Raw genomic sequence first — 11,763 nt, 5'->3', positions numbered from 1 at the left:
TCCTGTCTGGTTGACCCACCTATACTTCCTGCCTGGCCAATCAGCGTTTTATTAAAATATATAATTGACAGAATACAGATAATTCTCCCACACCACTTCCCCTTCTTTAAAAAAAAAAAAAAGGAAAATATCCATAGTCCATTTTTGGGGAATGTGGGCACAGTATTCCAGGCTACTTCCTGCTGATTGGGGGCATTGATAATCTTATGGGGACCTAAAGAAAACTTAGAGTTATAATCAAATCATGACTGGAGTATCCGGTGAGTCTCGATCATCTCAGGCAGCAGTCTTGAATCTGTTCTGGATGTAGAATTCAGACATCTGGGCCATCTATTCCTGTTGGAGATTTCTCAGGTGGCCTTCCTTGATCATACTGGATTTTTCTTAACTTAGAATGAATCCACAACCTCTCATTTTCTGTGGAAACAAAAGCAAAATCTCTTCTCCAAAGTAACATACCTTTTGACTTCAGTTTTGAAGCCAAGGTATTTTCAAAATACCTATCTTGGGTTAGTTCAGCAGCATTTATAAACAAAAGTCTTTTAGCAGCTGTTGCTCCTTCCTCAGCACTCAAACAATTCAAAGAGAGCATAATAACATAAAGTATCAAGATTCTCTGTGTATTTTTCATCTTTACGTGGCTTTATTTTAACCTCTATTTCTCTTATTTTTACTTTTACTTTTTGAGACAGTTTCTCTGTAATATCTTTGTCCTGGAATAACTTTGTAGACCAGGCTATCCTTGACCTCACAGAGATCTGCCTGTCTCTACCTCCCCAGTGCTGGGATTAAAGGCATGTGCTACCACACTTTGAACTCACAGAGATCTGTCTCTGCCTCCCAGGCATTGGGATTAAAGGCACATACTACCACACCTTGAGGTCACAGAGGTCAATCTACCTCTGCCTCCCTTGTGTTGGGATTAAAGGTGTGTGCCACCACACCCAACTACTCTCTTTCTTTCTTTACTTTAAGAACTTTAACTTTTATCCTGCATATATTTTTAACACACTGCCTAGCATTTAGAGGTTTTCTTCCTCTTTGAATCTCTTTTTACTGTATATCTCTCTTTTTCTGACCACATGAGTCTTTAATGGGTAGGACTAAAGCCGTAGATTTGACAGTTAGATCCAGCCCATTCCTTAGCTTTCCAGCCTCACAGCTGAGGTACCAGCCAGAGCTGTGTTCACTGCCACAACTCTATGGCATTTCAAGGTCCTTGCCAGCAAGCAAGCCACAGCATTCTTCTCACAGGCCACACTCAGTCGGACTGCCTGCCTGAAAGAGTCAGAGATTGCCCTGGCAGGACAGCCCAGAAAGCCAGCACTTTAAAACAGCGCAGCTTTTTTCCGGTTACAGCTGAAAACCTGAAAAACAAGAATTCAGCTTTTCAACAACACCGTTTAAGTGTTCTGTGGCAGGACCTTTTAATGAGCTGCAGGGTTTTGCAGCTAAAGTTGAGTCAGGAACCCTCTCTTAGATGAGAGTGCTTGCTTGCCTCTAGCAAGCAGAGCAGACCCAAGAAATTGCTGCTACCAAGAAGCCATGTTTTACTATATTCTTTTCTGTCCAGAATTACTTCTAAGCTCTCTCAGGCTTTATGTGGATACAATTGTCCACGTGGGCACCATCTGTAACATGAGGGCCAGCTTGTTGGGGTTTCTGTTCCCACCCGGTACCCCACAGTCGGCAAGTCCCAGAGAAAATCAATCACACAGAGATCTCTATAAGTTATAAAGCTGACTGGCCCATTACGTCAGGCTACTTATTAGCTCTTATAACTTATGTTACCCCATTATCCTTATCTACATTAGCCACATGGCTCAGTACCTTTCTCAGCTGGGCAAGTTACATGCTGCCTTTTGGTGGTTTGTGCAGGAATGGCAGAGGGAGCTTCCTGCTTTCCAGAATATTCCTGTTCTCATTGCCCCACCTCTACTTCCTGTCTGGTTGACCCACCTATACTTCCTGCCTGGCCAATCAGCATTTTATTAAAATACATAATTGACAGAATACAGATAATTCTCCCACACCAAAGGTCCAAATGAGGAGCAGAAGGAGGGAGAACATGAGCAATGAAGTCAGGTCCGCAAGGGGTGCACCCACCCACTGAGACGGCGGGGCTAATCTAATGGGAGCTTACGATGGTAAGGTTCCATCTTGAGTCTGTCTCCTTTGGCAGTTACATGGTGTCTCCCTGACTCTCCTTTCTTTTCACCTCTTTCTTTGCTGAGAATTCTCACCTTGCTCTATTATGTGCTGCCATAAGTTCAAAGAGGATTTTTGTATTAACCAGTGTGAATAAAACATATTCACAGCTTACAGAGGGAAATCCCACATCATCCTGGAAGCTATAACTGTAGTGATCATAGAAACTGCCACTATCTTCTGTTTTGATAAATAAAAAGTCTGATTTTCCTCAATAAAACAGTCACAGCCTTGTCTTGCTGTAGCCTTTCCAGTCCAAGTCTGGCTTTATTCCTTGTGGCCCCATCAGGTGATCTTAGCTTGATACATAAGCACAGGTGCTTAGAAGAGTTCATGGAAAAATTATCTAGAGATCATTTGTGTGATGTTTTTGTCCTAATATTTCTTATTCTCTCCATCTCTTGAGAAAGTATGTAGGTAGAATTACAAAGGAATAAACTGTTGGGAGCCACCTGGAGGCACAGGTGGTCCTGAAGTTTGGAGGTATACCTGGCTTGGCCGCGTGGGGCTGAGCATCCTTGCCTGCACCCTTGCTTGCACATGCTCAGACCAGCAGAATGGCATTAACCAATCAGGACAGCGTTCAAGCCTCTCCACCGTTTAAAAGCAGCTGCCTCTGGATTCTACTTCCTCTCTCTAAGCTTTCTCTTGTCCCTGCTCTATCTTCCCTTCCCCCAATTTTCCTCAACGGAATGCTCCAAATAAAGACGTGACCAGGGAAGGAATTCTCGTTTTTAGTGGCGTTCATTCCTGCTGGTCAGGATGCGCGCCGCAACTGGTGCTCGAAACCCCGGGACGCCAAGGGACCCTGACAACTACGCCGGGGCACCCTGAGAAGGAAGCGCCCAGCAACGTGCTGAAAGCCCGGGAGAAAAAGCCGAGATCAGACACCAGGACACAGAGAGCCGTGAATTTCAGAACTCTGTCACGTGGAGCGGTGAGTGACGTCAGTTAAATCCTCCAGAAAGGGGAGGAAAAAGAATGGAAAAAGTATAGGCCTAAAAAGAAAAGAAAATAGAAAGAATCAAAGTTAAGGTATCTGAAAGAAGGTACAGAAAGCAACAGGGAAGAAAAATTCCTTAAGTTCAGTGCAGGAGGAGTGTGAATAAAAACAGCAGCAAAAAAGGCGAGATAACTAAGGTGGGACTATGAGGACGATGGGGTACGGGAGACCGCGGCTTCCAGCCCCTTTCCGTCCACCTCCGTACTCGCTGTTAGAGACTCGGGGCAACAGTCTCGTAGGGAGGCGAGTTTGATCATGCTTGAAGACTGCCTTTCCTGTTCTTAAAGAGCCACACAGCTTTTGGAGGTGATTTTCGCCTAATTTTGTTAAGAGAGCTCAGTCTCTGGCTCTCACGTACAGAAAACTTTAATTTTGATTGAGGAAGTAGCCGGCAGTGGTGGCTCACGCCTTTAATCCCAGCTCTCGGGAGGCAGAGGCAGAAGCTGCTCGGGAGGCAGAGGCAGAAGCTGCGTGGTGAGCAGCAGCGCCGCCGCTAAAGACTGAGAGGGGCCAAACTCTGAACCGCGTTTCCATAGCAACATGGGCGGGCGGAGGAAGCTCATCGGCGGGGCCACGTGCTGAGTACTCGTCACTCCCCGGCCCCTGGGAAGGTCTGAGACTGGGGCCCCCCGCGGCCCTAACCGGGCCCTCCACGGGTGGGCGGATGCCCCCCCTCGCCGGAGCTTGAAAAAGACTCACGGCCGGCAGTGCAAGTTCATTGCCTGAGGTGAGGCAAGGTGCACAGTTCGCAGGTACAGGATAAACGGCGAGCCCGCGCACGGCCCGGGGTGGGGCCATGCCTTTGTATGGGCCACGCCTCAGCCGCGGCCGCCAAAAATTCAGTCAGATGAAAACATTTGTTGCCAAAAATTTAGTCAGATAAAAACATTTATCCCCCAAACATCGTCCCTTTGCCAGCAGGAAGTAGTCAGATCGATTGCCGATGCCCATTCTCCCTCAAAGAACTGGTCGTAATTATCATAATAAAGGCATGTCTACCTGGTTACCATATCCTAGGTAACAAAGGCGGACCTTTTGCCTGAGGCAACGGGTGAGATAAACAATGCTACCTAGAGGTTTTTTCATTTGAATGCGGGAGCTGGAGAGATGGCTCAGAGGTTAAGAGCACTGCCTGCTCTTCCAAAGGTCATGAGTTCAATTCCCAGTGACAACTGTTTTGGTGTTAGACAATAGAGGGGGACTACCAGTGACAGCTTCCCCCAGAGAAAGGATTTCTCTTGCATTCTTTACACTTAATTTTTAATTCAAAATTTTGCTGGTACAGGCAAACAAGATTTGCTTTTTGAAGCAGAGACCTGCAGATCTCTAAGTTCAAAACCAGCCTACTTCCAGTACTGATTGTGCTGAATTTTTACACTGAGAGTTTTTAATACTCTTAAATGTTAATTTGGGAGGAGAGTTTTGTTTATGTTTTTCTAGGAATGCTGACATACATTTGGATGCCAGCAAGACTGACAAGAGAAATAAAGAAGAGAGATGACCCAGTGGATGCTGAGTGTCCTGCTGTGGAAGATTCGTGCGGAGGCAGCAGAGATGACCTTCTGGGCGATGTCAAGAGCAGCTGTCTCACGTTATCGCCTTGAGCAACACCCTGTGCAACCTCTTATCTCTTAACAATTTCTGACTGACTCTACTTTGCCTTTTCCTTCCTTAGGAATGGGTGGGAGCAGAGATATTCTTGGCATGCTGCGTCTAGGTGGAAGTGCTGTATGTCTTTGATTGGTGTGCTACCTGCTAGCCCAAGTGAGGAGGGACAAGGTCTTTGTGGCACTGGCCACAAAGGGGTATCCTCACCCCAAGTTTGGCTCTCAGCCTCTAAAGAGCTCATAGGCAATTAGCCATGCATAGCCTTAGCACCCTCTAGGGACCAGATAGTCCCACAAAGCACGGAGGAAGGTATGCATTGGCGGAGGGTGTGTCTTGTTTTTCTTTTCTTTAATCGGTCCACACATCATGAGGTGGGGACCAGATTGAAAAATAGTTTTGCCTTTTTGCTCTTATTAACAAGAGAAGAGGGAGATGTTGGGAGCCACCTGGAGGCACAGGTGGTCCTGCAGTTTGGAGGTATACCTGGCTTGGCCGCGTGGGGCTGAGCACCCTTGCCTGCACCCTTGCTTGCACATGCTCAGACCAGCAGAATGGCATTAACCAATCAGGACAGCATTCAAGCCTCTCCACCGTTTAAAAGCAGCTGCCTCTGGACTCTACTTCCTCTCTCTAAGCTTTCTCTTGTCCCTGCTCTATCTTCCCTTCCCCCAATTTTCCTCAACGGAATGCTCCAAATAAAGACGTGACCAGGGAAGGAATTCTCGTTTTTAGTGGCGTTCATTCCTGCTGGTCAGGATGCGCGCCGCAATAAACTGATTTCCTGTACAAAAAAAAATCTTAAGCCATACTTTCTTATAATATATTTAATTTTTATTTTATTTTTTAAAAGAAAATAAACTATTTTTATTTTACATAACAATTCTCCTCTCCTTCCATTCTCTCCACCTACACTCCCACATCATTCCCCATCTGCTCCTCAGAAAGGGTAAGGCATATTGCTTTGGTGAAGGTCTCCTCCCTACTATATCTAGGCTGAGCAAGGTATCCATCCAAAAAGAATAAACTCCAAAAAAGACAGTACAAGCAATAGTGATGAATCCTGGTGCCATTGCCAGTGGCCCCTCAGACTGTCCCAGACTGATGTGGGATGCAACTGTCACCCACATCCAGAGGGACTAGTTTGGACCTATGCTATTTCTTTCCCTGTCTGACTAGAGCTGGTGAGATTCCAGAGACATCACCATCCCTAACAGCAAGCTCTATTATAGAGCTGCAGTAATGAAAACAGCTTGGTATTGGCAAAAGAACAGTGAGTTTGACCAGTGGAATCAAATTGAAGATCCAGATATTAATCCACACACCTATGAACATCTGATTTTGACAAAGAAACTAAAAATATACAATGGAATTAAAGAAAACATCTTCAACAAATGGTGCTGCCTAATTAGATGTCAACATGTAGAAGAATGAAAATAGATCCATATCTATCCCCATGCACAAAACTCAAATCAAAATATTAAAGACCTCAATATAAATCCAACTACACTGAACCTGATAGAAGAGAAAGTGGGAAGTACTCTTCAGTGCATGAGCACAGGAGACCACTTTCTAAATATAACCCCAGTAGCACAGACCCTGAGAGCAACAATAAATAAACGTGTCCTCCTGAAACTGAGCAGCTTTTGTAAAGCAAAGGACACAATCAATAAGAAAAAAAGGCAGCCCACTGAATGGGAAAAGATCTTCACCAAGTCCACATCAGACAGAGGACTGAGCTCCAAAATATATAAGTAATTAAAAAAAATTAGACATCAAAATTCCAAATGCGGTACAGAACTAAACAGAGAATTCTCAACAGAAGAATCTCAAATGGCCAAAGATACTAAAGGAAATATTCAACATCCTTAGTCATCAGGGAAATGCAAATCAAAATGACTCAGAGATACCATCGTACAGCTGTCAGAATGACTAAGATCAGTGATAGTTTGTGCTGGAGAGGATGTGGAGTAAGGAGAACACTCATCCACTGCTGGTCAGAATGCAAACTTGCACAACCACTTTGGAAATCACTTATGATGGTTTCTCAGTAAATTGGAAATCAACCTACCTTAGGACCCAGAAATACCACTTTTGGGCATTATACTCAAATGATATTCAATCATACTCTAAAGACACTTGTTCAACTATGTTCATAGCAGCATTATTTGCAATCACCAGAACCTAGAAACAACCTACATGCTCCTCAACCAAAGAGATAAAGAAAATGTGACACATTTACACATTGAAGTTCTACTCAGTGCTAAAAAGCAATGACATCTTTAAATTTTCATGCAAATGGATGGAACTATTAAAAACAAAAACACCCTGAGTGAGGTAACCCAGACCCAGAAAGATGAACATGGTATTTACTCACTCATAAGTGAATACTAGTTGTAACGCAAAGGATATTGAACCCATAATTCATGATCTTAGAGAAGCTAAGTTACAAGGTGAACCCTAAGAAAAACACACAAAGATCTGCATGGAAAGGGGAAATGGCCAAGACTGCCTGACAAAATTGGGACGATGGGGTTGGGGAGAGTAGGGAAGGTAGAATGGAAAGATGAGCGAAGAAAGGGAAGAGGGAGGAGAACTTGAGAGAATGGAACAGTCAAGATGGAGGAAGGACAGAGATGAAAGCAAGGAAAGAGATATTTTGATTGAGGGAGGCATTATGGGGCTAGCAAGAAACCCTAGTACTAGAGGAATTCCCAGGAATCCACAAGGATGACCCCAGTTAAGATCTGAGGCAATAAAGGAGAGGATGCCTGAACTGCCCTTGCAATATAGTTAGACGGATGAATATTTTAAATAGCATCATAGAATCCAGATTCCAGAGTTTCATGAACTGATGAAAATAGAGGCAGATACCTGCATCAGAGCACTGGACTGATCTCCCAAAGTCCAGTTGAAGAGTGGGAGGAGTGAGAATGTGAGCAAAGAAGTAAAGACCACGATGGGTTCACCCATTGCAACAATCTATCTAACATAATGAAAGCTCACCAACTCCAGCTGGACAAAATAAATTTATATTTCCCCATGTTCACAATAGAAGTTAAATCTTAACAAAGAAACCTATATTTTACAGGCAATAGTTCTCTTTTCAGTAGGAATACCACATCAGATAGCTTTATATTCATGAAAGGATTCAGATTCCTTTAAATCTAACATGCTTATATTTGCTGTTATGTAGCTTGCTGTTTGTCATTTTAAAAGCTTGTTTTAATCAGGTAGCCAGAGTGCGTTAGCCCTGAACTAAAGGTTCATATCCACAAGAAAGCTTTGAGACAGTCTGTTGCCATGGAGTTAGGGTGAGAATGATGTACTGACTTAGTTGACAGGCAGTTGAGGTCAATAAACTACTGAATCTGAGGTCAGAAAGAAAAACCAAGAGATAAGATGAACAATGGTATGGAAGGTGAATAAAATAAAAACAAATCAGAAAACATCCCTAAAACAGCATTAGGAAATAAAAGAATGAAGCACATCATTGAAATAGAAAGTACAGAGAAAACAATCTGTACACAGAAACATTTTTCTATGCACTTCTAAGTCCATGGGGGCACTCAAGAACTTGGGTAGAAACAACCACACAGTGAGTTGAAGAAGCATTTTTCACAGGATGAGTGAGGAATTTGGTTAATTATTCATCTCTTTGATTATTTAATTGCTTGTTAGCCATACTGCATCTGAGTACTCACATGACAGTCCAGTAAATACAAATAGAAAAACGGAAATATAATAAAATAGCAACTCTTTCAAATTTTTGTTGTATTCTGGCAATTTTTTACTCAAGCTGGGAAGTGTTGACATTTATCTGTACTATGAAGTCCACCCCAATATCAAAACTCAGTCCTAGTCACAGGGGAAATCTAAGAGCCCTGAAAATCACTCAATAATTTCAAACTTATTTGTTAATTTGACTCACAGACTTGATTACTGGATATCTGCTTTATTTCTCCTGGTTGCCTTCATCTCATAACCATCTGTTCCATTTAGCTTGTGTTTGTCCTTACTAGTCCAGGAAAATATTTTGGTTTCTTATATAAATAATTCCCCTAGTTTTAGAAATCTATGTTGTCATTTCTAGTTCTTGAAGCAGGTCCACACCTAGAAGCCAGATGTATTGATAAGCTCTGGCTTCTTCTGGTCCTAAAAAATCCTGGAATTCTGAGCCAAGGTGCTATGGCCAACCAGAGGCTCCTTCTGTTCCAGGTGATGTTTCTTGTTAAGACAAGGACCTGCCCCAGATCCCCACCTGAAGCAAAGCAATACTCTTGTCGCCTCTCTCTGGATTAGAGGGGAAGACACTGTGTCGTGGGTCAACAGCTGCTCCTGACATACGACACTAACCAGTACCTATGTTATTGATGTTCTTTGTCTTATACTATAGTGGACTCAATTGTGTGACGCAGAGCTGCCAACCACTCCTAAAAGGTTAGAGAAAGATAGATAATTTGTTTTTCTAGAGAATTTGGTTCAGAAAGACTTCCGAAAGGGTTGATTGGGGAGGCATTGTGAGGCTGCTCCCTGAAGAGGCTCCTCTGCTTACCCCCCACCACACACACACACACACAGACACACACACACACACACACACACACACACACTGTCTCTCACTGCTAATATAGCTTTATTCCCGTCTTTAAAGAGAAGTCCCTTCTTCCCTTTAAGACCTCATCATGTTTATATTAGCCATATAGTCCATTGTTTCTGTCTAATGCTCTCCCTCCAATCTTGAGAACTAATCATGTTCTTGAAGTTCTATCATTCTAATAAACCATAGTTCTGCGGGGAGAGATGAAGCTTTTGTCAGTTTCCTTTCTGTCAATCTGCTGTTGTTACTCTCTTATTCGATTGTTTCTGAGGCTGGTGATATGAAGAGTTCCCTCAACCTTTAGGTTATACTTCTTCTACTAGGTATTGTCTTCATGGGATCACTTCCCATCGCCTTTGCTCAGGTCTCTGTCCCAGCAAGGGATTGCACGTGGTGCTGAGCTCTGGATTGCAGCAAGAATCTGTCCTTAACTAAGTGGCGCTTTGCATGCCTCAGCTCTTAGATTAATGCTGTCCTCTGCTTCCAGTGAGCCTGGAATTTGGAGAGCAAGTAGGACTAACAGTCCACATGCAGAACTTTACCCTTCTTGACATTTCCCAATGACTACACTCTGTATCCAGAAGTTAGGATGTAGTATTCATTTGTAGAAAGGACTCATTCTCTGTAGTCATTTGTCATTGTTCCTGGACATAGGTAAAGCCATGGGGGGGGGGGGGAAACATGTCCAATTCTCATTGGTATCAAAGAAAATGGAGCAAATAAAGAAAAGAAAACTAACTCCTTCTAATTCTTTATACCTACTCTGTGTGGTAAAAACACAAATCTCTCTGTTGTTACTCCTGTCCTGAGCATTTCAAGAGCAGCCATTACCTGAAATGTTACCAAACTCTATGGCAAAGGAAAAAAGAAAATACTCTTTGACTTCATATAGACATAGGCAGTAGGTGGTATACATTTTTATGTCTGAAATTTAACAGAATTAGTTACTGACATCACACAAGCTCAGATAAGACTTCTAAATGCAAATTTGAGCAGTTGCTCCTGTCAAACATACTGCTAGTAAGTTTTGCAGTGGCCACATTGATTATGAGTCCAAAACCTGTCTTTCCCAAAGTCAAAAAGCATGGGGGGAAAAGACGGGAATGGAAGAAAAATAAACAGTATTCAGAAATTGAAATATAACAGACAACTGTTGAAGTGGTAGCAGAGACCAGAAACAAAGACTGGACCGAGAATCACCTTTACAGTAAAGGGATTTCAAGGACAAGTAATAGTCACCAGGACTGACAAATCGTGCTCCAACCCCCACCCCTCGCAAGGTTAGTGTATGATTTTGTAGTTATTAACTAATTCCCGACAGCTAGAGTTCACTGGAAGATTTCCCCACTGAGAGGAACTAAATTATATCCTTTGTTCTTTGTTCATAAAACATATTAACGGCTTCAATGTCAAGTCTTGCAAAAGGAAATGATGATGTTGCAAGTCAATATTAGTTTAGAGATGGATAGGTGACAAGCTTTCCTTTCACATCACAGGCCGAGGAATGCTGCATGTGAAGGGACTTTGTCACTGAGCTTGTCACAGGGTTAAGAGTATGGGACAGGCTCCTAGTTCCACTCAGTGTTAACGGATCACAGATTTCCAAGTCCCCTCAGTGTAAGCTGCCAGGGAAGCTCTATGAGGACACTAGCTGTACAGTGTGCCTATTGTTGAGGTGAGGTGCGGTATATCTAACAGCCTGTGTTTGAACATCTTCATTAGCTTCCAGCTGGGTGACTTTTTAACTCCTGAATGGAACAGTGTTCAATAACTGGATGAGCTTCATGAGTGTTATATGAATGAAGCTTCATTCATTTTTTTGTTTAGATGAAGTCATAAAACAATTTATTGGGCACTCCAGATTTGAGGATAAATTCAAAATGGTTAAGTAAATCCAGAATTATGTTTGGTATTTAACTGTATAAAAATAACAATGGTAGTTAATGGTTTTTCTGGAGAGTCTTCATTCATCGATTCAAATTTACTATCATTCATACTTTTCAATGCCATGAATGGTTAAACCAGCACTTCTCTACCTGTGGGTCATAACCCCTTTGGGAGTCCCATATCATATATCCTGCATAACAGATATTTACATTAGATTCATAACAATAATAAAATTAAAGTTAGAAGGTAGCAACAAAATAATTTTATGGCTGGAGGAGTCCACACATCTAGGAACTGTATAAGAGGATCACAGCATTAGGAAGGTTGAGAACAACTTGCCAAACAGTTTAAAGTGTTATATTTCAAACAAAGTTAAAATAAATGATGAAGGACAAGGTACCCATTAAAAAGTAATGTAAAAGCCTATTCAAATTTATGCTTGAAGTAAAATAAAATGCAG

General features: G+C 42.5%; 1 pseudogene; it reads left to right on the top strand.

Moving 5' to 3' along the window:
• Nucleotides 1-3,758: 3,758 nt before the first annotated feature.
• LOC148122971 (Nuclear RNase P) lies at nt 3,759-3,966 on the top strand (annotated as a pseudogene).
• Nucleotides 3,967-11,763: the final 7,797 nt, after the last annotated feature.

The sequence above is a fragment of the Myodes glareolus genome, chromosome 2 (genome assembly GCF_982192425.1).
Source record: "Myodes glareolus chromosome 2, mMyoGla1.1, whole genome shotgun sequence".
Classification (NCBI taxonomy): Eukaryota; Metazoa; Chordata; class Mammalia; order Rodentia; family Cricetidae; genus Myodes; species Myodes glareolus.
Note: the sequence above shows the minus strand (reverse complement) of the source record. Positions and strands in the feature narration are given on the sequence as shown.